Source organism: Pseudopipra pipra, chromosome 14 (genome assembly GCF_036250125.1).
Source record: "Pseudopipra pipra isolate bDixPip1 chromosome 14, bDixPip1.hap1, whole genome shotgun sequence".
NCBI lineage: Eukaryota > Metazoa > Chordata > Aves > Passeriformes > Pipridae > Pseudopipra > Pseudopipra pipra.
In genome coordinates this window covers 10,288,866-10,310,065 of record NC_087562.1, presented here as the reverse complement: position 1 = coordinate 10,310,065, position 21,200 = coordinate 10,288,866, and the positions used below count along the sequence as shown (strand labels likewise).

General features: G+C 39.6%; 1 long non-coding RNA gene across 1 annotated transcript; it reads left to right on the top strand.

The window, feature by feature from the left end:
• Positions 1–3,018: 3,018 nt before the first annotated feature.
• LOC135422122 (uncharacterized) lies at positions 3,019–19,142 on the top strand. The gene is made up of 2 exons (XR_010434318.1): positions 3,019–11,987; positions 17,553–19,142. It is a non-coding gene; the product is annotated as an uncharacterized LOC135422122 (long non-coding RNA).
• Positions 19,143–21,200: the final 2,058 nt, after the last annotated feature.

Sequence of the window (21,200 nt, the reverse complement as noted above, 5' to 3'; positions counted from 1 at the left end):
CTGGCATTCAGCCACTGACATTGCTAGTTTTTTCCAGTCCCAAAACAGTGTTTTAATACAGTTTTAGTGCCCAGTCTAGTCCATTGTGTGTGGAAATTCCCACTAAGTTTTTTTGGTGAGCAAACACACGGGATTCCCAGTGATGTCTGTGCTTGTCCAGGCTTCCATCTATCAGAGCCACAGCCAACACCAAATCTGGTGTTTTCCTGAAAACACCAGATAATTTCTTCTTTTCCTTGACTATCTTGCTTCACACATACTGTATTCATAGTTTTCTTGTTAGTTTTATTACAGCATTTTTATAAGATTGTTTGTCCTCACCAAGATGGCTTTCCAGTAATAAGCAAATGTTAGCAATTCTTAAAATGTGTGCATACATGTTTCAACAGTACTTGCCACCATGATCTTACAAGATAAATATTTATTACTCAGTAGAACTGTTACTCCTAACTGTGGACATGTTAGAGCCTTTTGAACAGAGTATTTGTGGATTGGATTGTGTTCAGATTGGAAAAACACCTAGATGTTTCTAATTCTTCCCAAGTTTATTTAGATATTTTTGAGAAAATGAGATTTTTGTTTCTCTTAGTTTCTTTTACATGTGTTATTTTTACTCTGACCTTAATAGTCTGAGAACTATAGAAAATACAAAATTTCAAAGCAGACAAAACATCAGTTGCAGCCTTAGAGCTTCTCTAACAAAGCTGTTTCCTCTAACTCACTGAAGACATTGCTTCAGGGAACAAAAAATATATTTGTTCTCTGTGGCACTTCATTATTTGGCTTTCTTGAAAGAGCCAGTTAAGGAGCTGGTTGCTTCTGATGGCAGTGGCAGTTGCTGCAATCGGAATGAAGTATCTGACTGTGGTTCTAGGATTTGTGACATAAATTATAGCTTGGATAACTTTTATATATCAAACAATTTCACTCACTGAACAAAGGCATCCAAACAGTTCTACACTGATAATTTGAGGCTGTTGGTGTCATAATGAAGTAATCATTTATTTTTACTTGCATGGCTTACAAGTATTTGCAAGAAATCCAACTTTTTAGGTTTCTTCATAGTTATTGTGTAGTCTTTATATTGTCTGTTCTTCTTCATAATATCACTGATTTATTTTTACTCACAGGACCAATGGTTGCAGCTCCCAATCTCTTTAGATTTACTACACAAGAGTGAACACAAGAGAGTGGTACAAATGCAGCTGTGTGCCCAAGAATGGCACACAGACTGGCAAAGGCCTGGGTAAATGTCCTATTAGTCACATGCATATTTTACAAAGACTTTGTAAGCCCTTTTGGATTCATGTGAGCACGGTGCAATGTGTGGTGCCACAAACACAGTCCCTAGGAAATGTCCAGAGAAGATGAAGGTAGTTATTACTTGCCATTAAAAATCACATAGTTACTAGAAAAAGAAATACATCTAGCTTTAGTACCTTTTCCCTTCTCTTAAATAATATTGTAGTAATTAAATTTTAATATGTAAGTTCTTTGTAGGTCATTAGTGGTATAACTCTGCATATAGGTGCCTGCTTCAGAAAACAATTCAGTCCATAATCTCATAATGTTGAATTCCACCTGGCAGCTTTATTTGAACTTAATTTCTTTTTCTTCTAATGCTGTTACCCCAAGAGTTATGAGACAGGCATCAGCTGACAGCACCAGGGAAAGGATAGGTATTGGCAATGGCATAAAAGCAAAAGGGGAGGAAAAAGAATAGCTATTGTAGCATTTATCAGTATTCTATTAATAGTCTGCTCTGACACAACTGTGGAATAAAACAGACATTCATACTGCAATTTCTTGCAAAGGTTGAAGCTATTCATCTGCATGGTTACAAGACAGAAGTCTAAAGCTTTCAGATATTATAGCTGTTTCATTGTCCTGTCGTAATCAGAAGAAACACCTTAAAAAGCCCATTGCCTTAGGTGTAAATATTCCACCCCATTCCCATTGGAAGGAACACAGATACGGGCAGCCAACCTTCCTGGAGTGCTTTTTAAAATAGTGTCTTTACATGTTAAAAAACCCCCCAAAACTATAGTCAGATATTCCAAGCAGGTAACAGGGGCAAGAGACTTTCAGTTTAGGGCTGGATTGACCACGCATAGAAGAGTACAGAGGGCCTCTAGTTGTTTTCCATGTTTGTTTTTATTTTTCAGTGAAGGAGCATGTTTTCACTGTGTGTAACCAGGCAGAGATATGCTCCACAAGAGCTTATGTTCTTTTTACTGTAGATGAGACTTGAGCAACAGGAAAGGTGCCCAGAGACAGCTGTCAAGTGTATAAGTTTGGAAACCCACCGGACATACTCTGGGAACGTACAGAATAGCCAGAGAGACCTTTGTAGCTCTGATTCCAGGCAGCAGCTGTGCTCCTCCCTGTGTTCTATTTCAGTGCCCTCACTGAACATACACTTTTTAGGCTGAAATAGAAACGGACTTTTAGGGGAGGACAGTTTAGATCCTGGGCTGGTTTCAGACTATGAAGCTGTGCTATCTTAAGGCATCTACATTAGGAGCTTGGGAGCACTCTCGTGTAGAGACCATCTGACTTGGCATCTGCAGGTGTCTCCTCCTTTCTCCTTGATACTACAGGGTTTCTAGGGCAGCTGCTTTCTTAATTAGGGACCTCACTTAAGTGTGGTCTGTTAGGGGAATGACATTGGGCTTTGTTGCAGAGAGAGTTATACAGGCAAACTTGTGAACCCCCAGTCAGGGAGAATAAAACAAACAAAAAAAAAATCTCCCAAACAAGCAAAGAAACCACAGTAAAAAACCAAAATGACAAAAAATGGGTTGGGCACTTGTTGGCTTGACATTAGCAGACCTGTGGCCTATTACTACTTTTTTGCTGGAGGCATTACTCTTACAAACTGAAACAAAGTCAACATTTTCTTTCAAGTTGATAGGCCTCAGATTTTGTCCCAGGTCTTATTAAAAAGAGCTCAGTGCCTCCTTTGTTACAATGTGATTGTTAAGCAAGGAGAAAGAATTACAGTGAACACAAGGAGAAAGAATTACAGTGAACAATACAGGTTGTCAAAGATGGCATCTCAAAAGGTCCAAAATACTCCTCAGAATGGGTTGTGGTTACCCAACAGTTTCCTCAAGAAAAGCAGGGACTTAATTAAAAAAAAAATAAATGCTTTTCATATACTCAAATATTTAATTTTTGTATTAGTGAAGTCAGTCAGTCTGGTTTGTTTCCAGTTTTAAGATGTGTCAAGAGGATTAAAAATTAACCCCCCACCCACCATTTTGAATTGCAAAAAGGAGCTATTATTTTAAATCCTAGTTGAGAAAATGAGCTAACATATTTTACTTATTTAGAAAAGCTGTGTTTTACTACAAATGTTTAAAGTAATGAATTTGTTCTTTTGAGAAATCCTGTATTCTGAAATTAAAACTGCCATTTAATTTTCAGTTGGAATATTTTATTGCTGCAGTTGTAGAACAGAGGTAGTTAGCTGGGATCCATGTTAAAACCTATTTAGTCAAAATATTAGAAGACTGAAGTGGGTTCAGATTGCATTAGAGAGCACTTGCCATGTTCAAGATTATTGGCAGAGAAAAGAAGAATCAAAAATAAGTAATATTCTGTCAGTATTCTCAGTTGTAAGATTTAGGCATTATTATTTTATGTACTTCAAATCATTTGTTCTTCTGTAGTTAGTCATGTGTGTTTAGCTTTATGCAAACTGAGTAAGAACATTTAAAGAAAGTAGTGCTTTCTGGTGGAATGTTTTTCTGTGCTTTAAAGTTATGGGGGATAATTGGAGTGTATTTTAAGACCAGCAGTATTTGGTAACTCTGTAATAATTACATTAATGTCTCCTAGTTTTTGCTCTTCTCACTAGCCAGCCCTTGAAAAGAAATATTTTGTGTGCACGTTTCTGTTGTCTGCCTTGTGTCACAAAATGCATGTAAAAAGCTACCAAGTCTGACACCTACTTTGTCTCCAGTGTTTTCCTTGTGTAAATGACTTCCCAGCTGCATGGAAATAGAAAAAATATCTCTTGTTTCAAACAAAAGTTTTGGCTTTCTGGAGGTTATTCTTGAAGTCAGTGGAAGGGAACCCAACTGGACTTGTTTTATGTGAGATGAACTGGCGTGAGAAAGTCTCAGAGATGAACTTAGCTCTCCTTTTTTTGGTGAAAGTTTCTGGCAAGCAAAATGCATAGATGAAATTAAATTACCTCTCCACCCCCTGATTTATGTATCAGAGATTTTGCCAAGCACTTGTTTTCATCCAGTTTTATGAACAACATTGAAGTTTCCACTGTCTCAAAGTTCTGAGACCAAGCTTTTGTCTCTTTGATAGCTGAAGTAAAAGGAGGCACTGTTCTAATTATGAATGAAGAATTTAAAATTTAACATTAAAAAGGCAAAATAGGAACCCAGTTACAAGACAGTAAGCTTTGTTGAATACACTTTTGTATTGCAATATTTTAGAAAAATCACTCACTAAAGATTTTTTTTAACAGAGAAGCATAAGAAGATAATTCCCTTTTTTGACACGCTTTACCTTTGCAAAGTTACTGGGCTGTTGACAGGTACAACAAGACATGTGCTATGCTTACATGCTATTAGTGCAGCAGGCTTTGAAAAATGTCTAATGCATTGGCATATCTGACAATTTAGGGTATTAGTTAACAGTGAGACTCTGTAAATAGAGTGAATTTTAGCTACAACTGCTGACTTGGGCATTCAGTCAACATTTGCAGTACAGGGCTGAACAACAAATAATGTCATTTTATACTATGGAGATGGAAGTTGGCGTTATACAGTGTGTATGGTTCAGCCTTAGAGCAATGGTAATTGCAATGTATTGAAGTTTTGCATTGTAATAAAAATAGAGACCATTAGTGGATACCATTTATGTCATTAGTATTTAGTGGCTGTGTGTTGCAGCTTTTTTAGTGCTCATAAAACTGTCTCTGCTTGCAGATATGTGACAGCACTGATACAAATTTAAATGTTTAGAAATCCATAAGACATAAAATATAGATAGTAAATAGGGGCATAACATTATAGACAGAACCTTAATAATTTGGCACACAAATGTTTATATATTTGCATGTCTAGTGCAGAAATTAGCATAATGATGTTCATGTTTATACTACAGAAGAACTTGATTAAACAAAGAATAAAAAATGAGTTAAAACTGAGGCAAATCATGCAAAAGCAGCAAAGAATATTTTCAGGTCCCCAAAAGGGAATTTGTGATGTTGGAAGGTACATCCTTTACATACATCTGGTGGGATATTGATTTTTCTCTTTGTAGACTTTTTACTAGTTACAGCACCTGTTCCACTAACTAGCATTACAGTTGTTCTTAGGAAGTGATTATGTTAATTAACTAATAAAAAGGAAAATAAGGTTGTTAGGTAACCCTAAGATAGAGATTGGCTGGCACTAATTTAACAGTATAGGGAAGGTCATATGATATCTAGCCCAAAACAGCAATGTCTTGTCAGAATTGGAGGCTGCTGTGAGGGCAGTGAAGGAGCTGACTGGGAAAAGACTTCTTTGGAGCATGGGGTGGGAAGAAGTCCAGGAATATAGCACAGGAGGTTTCCTGAAATTCCAAGCATTATACATGAGACACATGTGCAAGCCACAGTTTGGGCTTCCGAGTGATTTTTATTCAAGAAATTTGGAAGCCTGTTTGATTTCCATGCAGAAGATCTCTGAGAAAGCTGTCTTCTTCCTTTGATTTAAGGAATGTCACTTGGATTCTGCTGGCAGCTACTCTTAACTTCTTTAAGAGGTTCCTTTAAGATTTTCCTATAAGAGACTCCCCTTTGTGCTTTACTGACCCTGGTTTCTGTGTCAGTGACGGATTTGAAGCAAGAGATTCTGAGACTTGTCCTCTGCACACCCCATCCCCACTGTCTTCAGCTCTGACCTTTACATCCTGGAAACACCCTGGAGGTTTGTCACAGAGCTCTCAGGGGATTTGGAAATCAAATTATACAGCACTAAGGGAGAACACAGAAAACTATAAAAACACTTCAGTCATTAGGAGTGAAGTGACAGGAAGCAGTGTTAGAGAATGAATCTTTCCAATTAATTTTCCTTTCAGGGCCCTTTTCCCAACATTTTTAATTCTAAGTGTGTATGAAATCTTTGGCAACATTACTTGTGTGTTTCAAAAGAAGAGGAAACCTTTGATAAACCTTCTGAATCTCTTGACTTAACAATGATAGCACCGTGATTATTTTGAATCCTTTTAGTTGGGAAAGGTGATAGTGGGAATGTACATTTGCAGAAAATTTGTGGCTTACATTAATAGTTGTTAAGGTTATAACATGAGATGCTTTTCAGAAGCTCAAATAATAAGCAGAAGCAAAACAAGCTTTCTGTACAGTGAATATAAATTATTCTTTCTGTCGCTCCTAGTATTTCTTACAATCTAATTCTGGAAAGTGTTAAACTGGAAATCATATTGCTCCTTTTAAAAACATATTTTTGTCTGTTTATCCGTTCAAACCAGACCAAAATGTAAATCTGTAAAATGCTTTCCATCTTCAAAGCAGCTATTTATATGCATCTAAATTCTGAAATCTTTTTGAAACTTTCGGTTTTATTTCTGATTGTGGGATTCAGTGTCACTTCTTAGCACATTGAGTACTGATGGCTTTGAACACACAGTATGGCACAAAGCGATAACTTGTGCACACTACCCTGCTGAGAGACAATTCTAAAGGAAAAGTGATTTTTATGCTGGGGTTTTGTCTGATTTTAGAATTAGGGGAAATATTAAAGAGCATAACAAAATATTTTAATTCCTCTATACACCACTAAATTACTTGTTACCTTATTTATCCAAGTAACAGCTACCTGAGAGCAGAGGCTGCTTTCTGAAGCCATTCTCTACATAGAATTGTACTAAAACCACTAAATCATGAAGTGAACAGACAAGTTTTGCAGTGAAGAGTGTTATTGACTGGGTCTGTGGACACTTACCAAAAACATATGTAAAGGGAGAAGAATATTAGAGTGCTATAAGAAAAATGGACTCCCTAAAATCTATTCTGTCATAAGGTAGAAGGAAGAAGACTGGGTTTCTGGCAAAACCTGGGTGAACCTGAAATCATGCCATACTTCGAGGTATTTCTACTGGAATAATTGTAGTAACTGTAGTTACCATAAAACCTGATACTAAATCTGAGTGTATCATATTTCCTTGAGCAGGACAAGCAGATGTAATATTTTGAATTGGACATGAATGTTGAATTGGTGGTACTTGAAAGTACCTATAGGACTCTCTAAAACATATTTTCTTGATAATGTGTTTTCCTGTATTTTTTGTAATCTCTATTTTTTAAGTTCATTTTTTTTCTGACTTCTAGATGATTCTTGGTATCCAGCTGCTCTCTTGTACTTCCTTGTATCTTGCTTGTAGGCGGTGTATCATCCCAAATTCTTATGGGGCATTCAGCTGCACTAGATTGCCCAAATTACCACAGGTCACAGCTGAAATGCATTAGTGGAATTAAATAGGAAAGCTTGCCCAGTATTGACTCTGCTGTTCTTACTGCTTCTTATTGCTTTCATGAGAAGAGTGGAAGATTATTGAAAGACATATTTATAAAAGATACAGTGCAGTGCAGCTACACTGCAGGTTTATGCCAAATTAGGTCTTGAACCTGAATGAATTCAGGCATCTGCTGCATTTCAGATTACAGTTCACTGTGTGACCTCACACATGTAGGTTGGCCTCCTCCTGGTTTGTTTAACCCATCCACAAAATTGAGAAAAACAGGTAACTCCATGAAAAAACAGGTGTGCATCTGGGCACAACTGTCCTGGGTAAATAGATTACAAAGAAGGCAGAGGCTCAAATGAAGGGATAATAAAGAGGAAATTTGTCTCCTACACACCTTTATCATTAACTTAGTGGTGCACTGTGTTTACATTTATTGGGCGTGTTTAGTCTCACTGGACTTCCAGCAGAACAGATCTGAGGTCATTGTCTTTTCCTGTAATTCAGTGCATGAGAAGCACTATGTGGTTAGTCTTATTGGAGGGAACACAGGCACAGGCTTTAGTGACTTGTGAATGAATCAATAAAGCATGTTCCTGTAGGTTTCTAAATTGTCTCTTTCATTAAGAATGGAATTGGGCAGCAGAAGATCGATTTTTCATGGCAAATCAGAGGGATTTTATCAGACCTTCATTTAGGCTGTGGATTTTTGGAGTAAAAAAGCTTCATCAAAAATACTATGCAGGATTTGAACTGCTGCAATGATCATAAATAGTTTAAATGTCCTTTTTCAGAACACTTTCTTGAACTCAGAATTATGTGAGACCTGGTCTTTAGCAGTCCCCACAGATAACTAAATGAGTGGAAAGCTGCTGAGCTCCCACAGCTGAGGATCGTGGCTTATGGAGCAGCAGATGTGGTATTGGTTAAAAGATATTTGGAAAGGGAAGCATTCACACAGAAATGTTACTGCTGCTAAGGTTATACATGTCTTTGTATATCACAATTGCTTACAGCAGCTCTTGATGAGTGAGTGTGACATGAACTCTGCAGGAAATGCAGTCATCCTTTAGAATCATCTAAAATAATGATTATTGTACAGGTATGGAACAGGCAGAGAGGTGTTTCAAATCTACTGATTTTTGTATCATCACCATAGGGCTATGAAGTTCTGAAGAAACTTACCTTTACAGATGTGGTTCATCTAAATATTCTTTTCCTGCATGGCACATACAAACTTACTCAAGTATGGTAGTACACCTTGACAGTGTTCTTCTAGGACAGTATAACTTGCTTGTAGATAATACAGTGTTCATCTTGGAATCTATGCTTTTAGTACACATATATGCCTTTCTAGCATCCTGAACCAGTGTTATTTTCATGGATAGACAAGGGCAGTGCTGCATATGCATTTCTTAATTTTTTAATAGGCTCATTAAGTAGAAATTTGTATTTCCAAATCCTGAGGGAGCTGGAGAAACATGGATGAGGCACAGTGCTGAGCCTAGACAAAAATTAGCTGAATCTAAATCAAGAGCAGCATCAACAGTAATACTTAGAAGCACAGAGCTTTATTAAGAATGGATAATTTGCCAGGCATTACTTTCCACATAGGCAGTGTTGTAAGAGGTTGTCTATCAATAGGTCACTACATATTCCAAAACAAGTTGAAGCCAAATAAGTCATCATAAGATGTGTCATCACCTCTTATATAGATTTAGCTTTAGCTTGCATGTACATACCTACAGAAGATAAGTGTTTTCTAGCAATTCTCTTGAGAGGCAGTTACATTAATTTTCTAGTAACTGCTATGTAAGAATTACATGTAAAGGGTTTATGAATTATTTATTGTTTGGTGCAAACCTGAATCTTGATTCTGCCCTGTTGTTCCCTCTCTGGGATACTTGCATTGAGATCCTTCTACAGTTTACTGTAGAAGCATGTTTATATCTGAAGGGTGCTTATAAGTGCTACACATAAAGAATTAAAATGTTACAGCTCTGCTTATGGTGCAGTGACAGATGCTGGTGTTACAGTGCCTTAGTGGGTGGTTTCTAGTTCAATTTTCTGTTACACAGCCATAATTTGTAATACTGCTTTTGCATTGTTGTGTTGCAAATACATCAGTCAGGGACTTATTAAAGATGGGTGAACTCTGCAGGATCTAGAGGTCTGGGTGAGATAACCAAAATCTCTAGTAGTTTTTCAGAGCTTAATGAGAGGTGGAGTTTTCTTTTCTGTCAGTGCTTTCAGGTGTAAATCTTTCCCTTTGCAATGATGTATCAATTTTTGCAGGCTGCCTTATCATCCAGGAGTAGGAGACAGTGAGCTGAAGGTATGTGCTTTCTGTACAGAGTAGAGCATTCCTCAGTTGGGCTGAACATCAGCAGATGTTTCTGAGGAGTTTCCTAAGCTGGGTTTTAATACTGTCTTTGATGTCCAGAGGAGAACACAGCTTTAGCCATGTAAATTTCTCTGAAGCAATTAGTAATGTAATAGCCATAATTAAGGGTCTGTCACACTAGAGAGACACAAGGAATAAGAGATTGATCGTTATTCAGCATCATGTTTACAGAAGAGGTTATACAGCTCTCACTGGAGACAAACTGATAGCTGTCACTCTGGGTGACTGTTTGTGTGCTCACTAAAGGTGAATTGGTGTACATTATTTATCTTGATTTTTACAGGATTCGTTGCAAAGAACACGAGAAACAGAAGACTTTATTGTTTCTTACTCATGAAAAGAATCTCTTCAACTTGATCTCTTCAAGTCAGTGAGTAGTTTAAATGAGAGCAATGAAACTGGTCCATAGTGGAAGTTTTTTAAAAAGAGAGGTGAGTGGCATTTTTCTTTCAAAATTTGACTGTGGTTGCATGGCAGGAAATGGAAACTCTGGTAAACGGGTTGCCCAAAAATTAGAACCACCCCTCAGAGGTGTGGGAAGGTGCTCTCTGTGTTAAACTAGTCATCATTTCCCTATGAGAATGTCCCAAAATGGAATGTATTTGGGTCTGCTCAGGAAGAACATAGGACATATCCTCCATTCTGAACTTTGATGAATCCTGCATGGTAAAAAGACTTGCCAAGGATGTGACCATAAGGACGCAATTGCTTGTGCCTTTCTGAGTGGTAGAATTGCTCGTGCCTTTGATGAGTCCAGCGCATGGTGGTTGTGGTGTACCAGCACCCTCATGGGACCAAAATATGGGCTGCCAAAGCACTGTGTAGAGGGAACTACAAGTTAGTGGGTGGGAGTGACAGCCTGACAAGTTCAGTTGAGAAGTCATGCTTTTAAGTGTGGGGTAATAAATGCTCGTGTAAAGCGCTGAGACGATGGATTTTCCATTTACAGAATAAATTTGGAAGTATTTCAGGAAGACGTGTTTTCAACAAATAGGTGGCGTGGGGATTGGTATAGAAGTAACAGAGTAAAAGTCTCTTGTAGGAGATCAGACCCCAGTGTCTGATGGCCCTTTTAGAGCTTAACAACTTTTAAATGTTAAACTGGAACCTCTCTATATTTGAATAGCACTTCTCAGTGGACTGGTAAACATCCCAAGTGGCATTGAGGTTTCAAATGGGATTGTAATTTTGAACATATGTTGCATGCCCGAGGACAGTTGGCCTTATAATCCTCTTTTGTGTAATGCAGATAGCCAAAGAGTGGACCTGAGCAGTTAAAAAAAAGACAAATGTGTTATGGATGAAAAGGAAAAGAGAGTCAGTGAATATTCACAGAATCACAGAATATGCTGAGTTGGAAGGGACCCACAAGGATCACTGACTCCAACTCCTGGCCCTGCACAGGACCATCCCAAAGAGTCACATCTGTGCCTGAGAGTATCATCCAAACACTCCTTGAGCTCTGTCAGCCTTGGTGCTGTGACTGCTTCCCTGGGCAGCCCGTTACAGTGCCCAGCCACTCTGAGGGTGAAAAACCTTTTTCTAACATTCAACCTAAACCTCCCCTGACACAACTTCAGGCCATTCCCTTGGGTCCTGTCACTGGTCCCCACAGAGAAGAGATCAGTGCCTGCCCCTCTTCTTCCCCTCATGAGAAATTTATCACTAATTAGTGATAATCATTGCTGTGGAGCGATAGGGTGGGATAGGAGCACAACCTTTACTGAAATTCCTCAGGGTGAAATAATGCCATTTCTGTCTGCATAGAAGTATTTGCCAAAGCTTGTCCTTTGGATTGGTATTTTGTTAAAACAGAACACCAGACCAGTAATGTCGAACTATGCTATGTTAGTGTCCATAGGCAGACATTTAAGTCAGTTTGAAAAGAAAAAAAGACTTATTTTGATTTTCTGTGTAGAAAAATACATCATTTCAGCTTAAGAGGTCATGTTAAAGTAAAATATTTACCCAAACTAAAATTCTTTTGCCATTTCAGTTTGTGGAAACACGGAGCCCCTTAGGCAATACAGTGTTTGAAGATGGCTTTCATATGTGGAACTCTTGGTTACTTCCCAGCTCAGGTTCACAGGTTGGTATGGGTCAAAATTATCACAAGAACTATTTGAAGACCATAGCAATTAAATATTTTTATGGCTTATTATCATATTCTAAATACTAAGTGGTTCTGAGAAATAGTCTCAGAGAGATTTGATAGCTGACCCACAGACTGTGCACTGCCTTTTGCATACATACTTAAGCTACTAGTATTTCTAGGAAGCTATATTTTATTAATTCATTATTATTTTATTGATGTTCAATTGATGTCTTATTAAATATAAATTACATATTTGGGAATAATAATGTAATGGGATGAGGCAGGTGAGATTCCCTCAGGATGGTTTATAATGAAGCCTCAAATTGTTAATAATCCTAAGCTCATAAATAAATTATTATGGGTGAAACAAAGGCAAAAATACTGAAATAAGCTATGAAAATGTTAAGTGGGGGTGAAGAGACACATAATCTGCTGGGAGATCTGTGTGATAACATACATTTGGCACTAAGTCACATAAGTCAGATGCACATCAATGTCCTCCACTCCTTCCCATCCTTTAGCATGTAGGTGTGGATCTCCCCCTCGTTCCCCATTATTATGCTGTGCCATCCTGTTCCCAGACGTTTTGCTTTGCCTGGGAACAGTGTTAATTTAACGCGCTCAGCTGACCTCGCAGGCGCTGAAATGACACGGCAGCAGCAGCCCAGAGTGCTGCAGTATATCCTGCTGTTCACAGAGCTGCTGGGGAGAACAGGCACTTTTCTGGACACTTTTCTGTGAACTCTTCTGGGAAAAGTCAGGGGGAGCTGTCTCTTTGACCACACCGTGTCGGGAAGGACACGTCCTCTCACTTAGCTGTATCTTTCATCTTTTCCATGGAAGACAGATTTCCCTGTTGCTCCTCTGTTTTTCTTGAAGAGTTAGCAAGGAGACCATAGATCTCCCTTAGATAAGAAAAGAAAGAAAAGAGGACCTGCCTTTATGTAAGGAAGGAAGGATGGAAAGAATGGGAGGATTCTGGTAGTGTATTTTCTGGTTTGTCTGGGGTTTTTTGGATCCCAGATTCCACAAAGACCTTAAGAGATCTGAAACCATAATTTCTTCAGCAAAAACAGCACCGTTATCACAGCCTTGAAAGACAGAGCTAAATCCCAGGGGAGTACTCAGTATCTGTGTTTTATACTCACTGTAGTGGGAATTGCAGAAACTCAGCACTTTGTGAAATGCTGCTGTAATTTGAAGGGTTAAGTCACACAGCAGGTTAGTAAATGTAAAGAAGTTTAGTGCCAAAAATTAATTTTGTGATATTTCTGCCAGTGGACATGCAAAAGTCTGAAAATCTGTCCCTGTTATATGCAAGTAGTGCTGACGGAGGCATTCACATAGGGATTTGGATGTATCCAATGTGGAATTTTGTTCCAAAGTAATTTTGGGTAGTTTGGTAGATGGTTTTCCTGTAACATTAAAGCTGAGGGCACTCTTGTTACTTGTGTGGTGTTTTGGAAAAAAAAAATTAAATTGTTTTAGAAACTGAACAAAGAGATGATTTAGTCACTGGTTTAGGCTTTTGCCTAAAATTATATTCCAGGAACTTGATGATATTGACTGGCCAAAGGGTCACAAACTAGAAATTTGGGTTAATATAAGGTACAGAAAAAAGACAAATATGCTGCTTTTCTGATGTGAGAGACCTTGGTTGCTAGGAGGAAAGTATTCAAGTGTTTGCCTACATTTTGCTGGGGTTTTAACAGTGTGGAATAAATAGATAACACCATGCCTTTTAAATAATGTTTCCTTAAATAGTGAAGCTATTACCTAATGAAGAAATTGCAGTAATCACATCTCCATAAAAGTGGGGAGTTACGGTATCTATGTAATTAAAATGCTGTTCTTTTCCAAACATAAATCTGCTGATGAATACATTTTTCTGTATTTTTGTAATTGGAGATTTTGAAATCAACTTGTTGTTAAAACCCAGAAAATTCTATTGTCTGTCCATAACAGAATAAAGACAGAGAAGTCACATGTGTGATTTACAGCATCTGTAGCAAAATTATATTCTTTCTGGTAGTTACGAATGGTTATTCCTGTGCATCTGCCAGGAGGCCAACGGGTATGGAAAACAGATCCAGCTTGAATCATTCTTCACTTTTCCCCTGGTGTGCCAGGCCAGCAGGGTCTGTTGGAACTGTTGGCCAGTTCTTGTCCATGCACTTGCTGACACCTCTCTAGGGAACCACATTAAGCAATTCCTTGGGTCACCAGAGATGTCTGTGCCTCCTCCTTCATGTGCCAACACAGGCTGGGCTTGGAAGAAGGTCTTGCCCTGCTCTTGATGTTGTTTGCACTCTCCTCAGATTTCTTATGACTCGTGTCAGCAAGACAAACAGCCATTCCCATTTAGGAATTAGAGAAGTCTCAAGGCTAGTTTCACACTCGGGGCTCCTTTTTTTGCCATTTTCTCATCCTGCAAGAAAGCAAGATATTAATTACACAGCACCTTCTTCTGCAGCTTTTATGCAAAGGTGCGATAATTGAGAGAATTTATCTGTCTTTGTAAGAAATGAAAGACTAAAAAGCATTAAGTAGGCATTTAAGCTACACTGGTGTGTGTAAAGCTGGACTCAGGGAACACAGCAAACATTCTACAGCCTCCAGAGACACCTACAATTTTTTGGTTCTGTATTTGCCTTATTGTCTCCCTTTAAAGGCTCCTGTTACTGTTGCTGCACAGCTTTATTCAAAGTTACCTATAGTGAGGAGGAGTAGAGAATAACATGGATAGTAATTAGGAATCGAAAGAGGAAACAAAAGAAAAGGCCAATAATGCAAGACAATCATTAAGTGCCAAATATAATTTGTCAAAGGTGTTCCTTCTAAATTAGGTGGAGGCAGCATTTTTTCAGATCGATACTGCCTCAGTGACTCCCCCACAGTTCTGGTGGCTTTTGGCTAACAAACAGGAAGAGTTGTGGTATGCCCTATGCATAAACAACAAGGCCAAAGAATTTAGTGGATTAGTAGACCTTGCCTGTGGTCTGACATCCCTGTAAAACTGAGATGGGCAGTGTGCAAGGGCTGAAGCTGGCACAAATCACGTACATGGCCTGATCAGCTGCGAAGCCACCTCGTAGATCAGTCACAGCCAGAAGTGCAAAGCTCCACAGCAAACTGAGCTCAGTAGTAAATATCATCAAGGAGCACATGCCCTGATTCTTGGTGATGTTAGTGGGAAAATGTATTGAATTCATTTGGAGTTTGAGCTGCCTGTTAGAGGAAGTGCATTAAGTATTTAACCCAGATGTTGTCCATCTTTAACCACACATCCTACCCAGCCTGATGCATTTAATTACCAATATAAGGTGTTATTGCTGTGACTTAATACTATATTATATTCTTATATATTCTTATTATATTCTTATTCAATGCTACTATGGTGCAGCTGTAAGTCAAATACTGTGCTTTGTTTCAAATAAAAAGGTGGGAATAGAGAAGACAGGTGTCATACAACAGAGGGGCAACTTCATGATAGGAAATGGCATTTTGATTAAATTTTCAGAGGGGCATCGATATTCTTTGTGTTTCCTGTATCAAAACATCATAGCAGCCAACTGACAGAAGCCAGGAGCTCATTGTTTCTTAAGTGGTGTTTGTCAGACCTCACTGTGCAATAGGAGTCCCTGACAGCACGCTTCTTCATCTGTGCAGATGAAGCCCTTCTAGTCTAAGCAAACTGTAAAAATTTGTCCTTAGTCCAAAGAAACAGTCTTTGCACTGGAACCCAGGCATCCTGATTCACAGCCAGCACAACTTAAACTCAAGGCCAGACCCAACGTGCACCTCTGGTCTCTCCTAGAAGGAAAGAATCGTACGTAGGCATGCACATCTACAAACCTGTGCTTCTGGCAGCCTCACACCTCTCTGAACACAGCTCTGCAGTAAGAAGGTGCAACACAGCTGCATTTTTCTTCAGGAGAATATGCTAATTTTTGCTGTAACAACTGTATATAACCTGTCAATTATTCTCTCCCGTCTTGGGTTAACTTTATCTGTGGTTGTGTTTAGAAGTCCCAGATGATTATGTAATAGGTGGAAGATACCTAATAATATAACAGGCCTTTTCTGGTTTTTTCTATGGCTGTATTAATGTAATTTCTTAGGTATCATTGTGTCTTTTTCAACATCAATCCATTGTGAATCATGCAGACACAGCAGTGAAAGAACAGAACCTGCTGCAGCCTGTGAGCAGCAAGAAATTTCAGCTGGATGACTGCATAAGGGGTTTGCAAGACCGCCAGTAATTTTTTATATTCAGAGTTAAATAGAGCAATAAGATGGAATTTAAGCTTTAGTGCAATAGATTGCAGCTCTTCAGTCAATCAAATTATAGTTCAATCAGTTCATTTTAATCACTTCTCTGGAGAGAAGTAAACCCCTATGTTGAAGAATATGCAGCAATTTTATTGATGGAAAGTTTAATTGTTTCATTTTTCCTTACCGTCTGTAACACACTAGACTTTTAATCAGTGGGAACTGAAGTTATAATGAAGTAAAGTCCACTTTCCACAGTTCACAACTAGCTGAAAATAATTGGGTTGAGACTCCCATCCAGACAGTGTAATGCCTCTGGCATTTTCCTGAAAACTACACTTAATTGCTTTGCTGATGTTGTTAAGTGGTCCTGAGGGGGATGAAGTAGTAAAGCTGCCCACATATGCAGGGAAACAATACACAAAAAATGTCTTACAAGGTCCTTAAAGGAGGACCAACTAGTGACTAGAAGACAATATATGGCTATTTTTCCCCCCCTTTTCTATACCAGAGAGAACACACGGGAGAGGCTGATAGAATAAACTGGAAATTCTATGAACACTAACAGTATTTTTATTTAAGGGCAGTAAGCTTGGGACCAGAAGTACAGAAAACGTCAGGGCAGAGCTCTTGCAATCAAACCTGCAACTTGAGGCTAGCCTGAGTTGCTTGGCAGTTTTATGCTGAACACTGGTTAGCTGCTGCCTGTCTTCAGCACCTTGGCCTGAGGAACAGATGTACTCTTGTCCCCAGGGAGGGAGGACAGCTTGCTCTCTGTGCTCTGAAGTGACAGGATGTGAGCCAGCTATGAGCTGAAAGCCTTGCCCAGGCATCAGTGGGACCAGCGTGTGCACCCCGTTAGGCTCCAAATGGAGCCAGAGAAGGAATAACACTTTGGCATTTCTCCTGATTTAGGGCATTCGTGGGAAACTCACCCTGGTTGAATTGTGATTGTTTAAAATGATGAATCAACTGCTAGGCTCAAGGATATTCTGATGTAGAAATATGTTAGTTATTTAACCGAGAAAGATATGTATTTAGGACCCACGAATCAGGTAGTGTCCCTGAACTCAAAATCAGCGTTGGAGCTGGACCTGTTTTGGGGGAGCGAGGACTACAGGGTTAACTTAGCTTTTTTTAAGTAAGTGGGCTTTTGGGGGTTTTTTTCCTTGTTTATTTACGTATACGAGCACAGTAAAGTCTCTCTCTCAACAGCCTGACCTTCCTCAGCTGCTATTTGTGTAAACTTCAGTATGACCTTTGCTTATTTTATTCTCGCTTTCACAGGCTCTGAGCTGAACAATTACGTCCTCACGACTTTCTAGAAATGAACACGGGCAAAATTGAGGTATTGTGCTCTAAAGCTGAAATCTTAAAAGTTTTCTTAACCCTATATCTGATCCTGGAGGTCCTCCAGAATCTGTGAGTTGGTACCTCAAATCTTGGCCAGCATAGCTCTTCCAGCACCTGAAATGATGCTTTTTCCCCTGAGACATGCTGAAGTCTAGACAATACCTTGACGTGTAACCTCATATTAGCCTGACTATTTCCCATAATATTAATAAGCTTTAACACTTATTTCTCCTATGGTGAAGTGGTCACCTCCCATGTGCTGGAACCGCCAACCATATGCCAAGGAGATCAAGCTGTCAGATTTGAGAAGAGCATTGGGAGTAGTGCATTGTGTCCAATTCACTGTGCTTGCCTGCCTCTGGGAGAGCAGCTCAGCAGCAACAGTGGTTGTGCTCTGCTGTTCCTGGGTCCCGTTGCGCGGTGAGTAATCTGGTGTGGAATGGTTTCAGCAAATGCACCAAATGAGGACTCTGTTGTGACAACTGATGGGAGATTCTGCTTGGGTTTTGTACTCTCAGTGGTGCTGAGGGACTGAAGGAACCAGGGCAAATCTGCAGTGCAGAGGGCAAAAAACCAACCTGATGTGGCTGGCTGAAACTGCCACTGTGTTGTCCAGCTGTTTTAGAGGGTTCTCTGCCCTGGCCCTTCTTTTGGAGACAAGGTCCCTGTCCCAGAAGGAGGAGTGTTTCCTGGAGCTGTAATGCAGTCCTGAGCAGCACAGCTGCCAGATGGCCCTTGTTGCCAAGCAGACCTGCTTGCTGGGTCTCACATGCTTTAAAGTCTTACCCTGGGTCTCAAAGGAAACAAGAGGGAGGATGATTTGACACACATTCTCCTGATTTGACATACTGTATGGTTACAACGTGGTGTGTCATCCAGAAGAAATCCAAAATACATGTTCATGTACAGGCACAAATCTGACTGTTCCCTGATAAACTGTTCATGTGGAAAGATACAATTTGCATGGTTGTCATCAAAGCCAGTGTATGTATTCATTTGCAGAAGCATGTCAGACACCATATGCCAGTAATATGCCTTTGATATGTTGGTGTCTGAATCATTTTTTTAACTGCTGAATGGCATATGTTTAAATGTAAACATCTGTTCTCTGTTTGTACTGTCGGTGTTTTTTATTTCTATATTTTCTTTTGACTAAGAGTTGGATTCAAACCCAGAAAAAATGTGGGATTCATCGTGTTTTTTAAAGAAAGACAGTTTTTTTAGTATTTCAGTGTTGGCCATTGTGTATGTTCTCATAGATGAGAAGGGTATTTAAAAGAGAATTTTTTCCCTTTCGGTAACCAAAACTAACTCAATTTCCAGGCAAAATAAGAATTTTGACTAGAAGTGTCTTGAATAAAAAATTATTGTTTTAGTGTTGGGCAGGTTCTGCAACGTATGGATTTACTGAAAAGCAGCCCAATGTTACACCATGACATTAAATTATTTTTATCCAGAAACTTTTCTGATGCAGTTAAAGAACTTGCAGTGTAATAAATGACTTAATAAAGGAATGAAATAATACATTATGTTTGTTAGGCTATTCATTATACATGGGTGAAACTCAGAACCAGTGTCACAACAAAGGGACTCAAAAGCAGTTATTGCTACTCATCAGTCAGATGAGCCACTGCAGCAGCATTCAGGATGCTACAGCCAGCCTGAAAGGCACGGTTTGGGCAAAAGTAGTGAACGATACCTTACTATTATAGCAACGCAGCAAGGGACTTTATGAACCAGCTGGGGATAGCTGGCGAGTCTAGAGATGAGTGTCGAATGCTAAAGTACAGGAGGGGCTTAAGAAACATTGCAAAATGAGCAGCTGTGTTGGACTCATCAGTATGATAGCAGGAAGAGACTCCAGAAAGAAGCAACCACAGCAGCACATCACAAAGTTGCAGTTATGAGTACTGCTTCAGTAAATGCTTCACCTGAGGAGAGGAACTTACTCTTGTTAGTGTCCCATAACTGCTGGTTTCTACCTTTTGGTAAGAACTCACCCAACTTAGCAACAAATAACGAATGTCAGCTCTTGGTGGACTTGTGCAGCCTGGGCTTCATATTCTGTTTGTATGGTTTGGCTCAGGCCTTTAACAAACAAACAGCCTTTGTATATAACATAGGAAAATCAAATCTGTCTAAATCCTAAAGCTCCATGTCACTGTCACGGAATCATAGCATTTCATAGCCACAGCTTAAAACAAACCAGATCAAAACAAACCATGAAAAGCTGAGTGCTGTTGGCCACCAGCTAGTTCGTAAAAAATGCCCTGAGAAGCCCAAAGTGCACCTGTGGCCATGGCAAAGCCACTGCCCGGGCAGCAGGACAGCCGGGCAGAGGGGCCTCGGAATCAGTCAGTGCCATCTTGTGGCATTTCAGGATATTAAAAGGCCCCTGCGCTACAGTAGTTGCAAATGTCCTCGGAATCCACCACAATTCCAAAAATTGCAATGGCCCAGGACACAAACCCCGGCACGGCTGCGTGCACTTGGCCATAACTGCTGCGGTTGTGCACGGAGCAGCTCAGCACCCGAATGATTAATGAGGCAAACACCTACCAATTATGGCTCATTGGAGGTGCACAGCGAGCTGCATGTAATTAGAAATCCTGGGAACAGATGGAGAATTTTGCAACATCAAAAGCCTCCTCCTTATTAGCCGTGCCCTGCGCTGGGCAAGCGAAGTGCCGGGTGTGGGCTGCCCTGCTGGGGCAGGGCTGGTCCCCCTGCAGAGAGCAGGGGCAGAGCCATCCCTTGGGGCAGAGCTGGCATCCCTGGGCAGGGGCTGGCTGGCTGCTGTCGCAGGTCACTCACCTGGGGTTACTGTGCTCCCACCTGCAGCACCAGGGCAAGGCCAAGCTGTGCTTAACCACCCAAACACCCCCAGCATCACCCACCCACCTGTGAGAGCAGCACAAGCTTGCTGCTCAGAGGTGGCTGCTGCTGCTGCAGTGTCAAACCTTTTGCTCCAGATCCCTGACAGCCTTAGCCTGGGACACAGCAGGATCAGCTATTACTGACTCAATTAAAAAAAAAAAATAAAGAATTCCCAGCACCTATCCTCTTCTTCCTGCCCATCCAAATAGGTGGAAAGGGCCTAAGCCTTCATGTTGTCATTTTATATGTATACAAACTGAATAAAAATATAAAGAAGTAAACACATAACTTGATACATAATATAACTTGATACATATATAATATTTACCTACTATATAAAGCAAGTTATATAATATAAGAAAAAAAAATTAGATAAATAATGTAAGTAATACAAAAGACAAATGTATAAAATATACATATAAATATATAGCTTATAAAAACAAATAATACAATTGTAATAAATGTATAAAAAATAATATATAATGTTATCTATTTATCAAAAAATATGTTCTTTCCTAATAACGACTGCTGCAATACCAGGAGGGGACACATCAGGTTCCTAGCAGTGTAGCATTTATTGCATAAAAAGGAAGGAAATAATAGCAACTTGAACAAGATTTAAAAGAGAGCTTTAAGGCCCATTCAGTCAGCTGGCGGGTCAGTGGGTACACCGGGGGCACATTACTACTTTACTGCCTCAAAGGA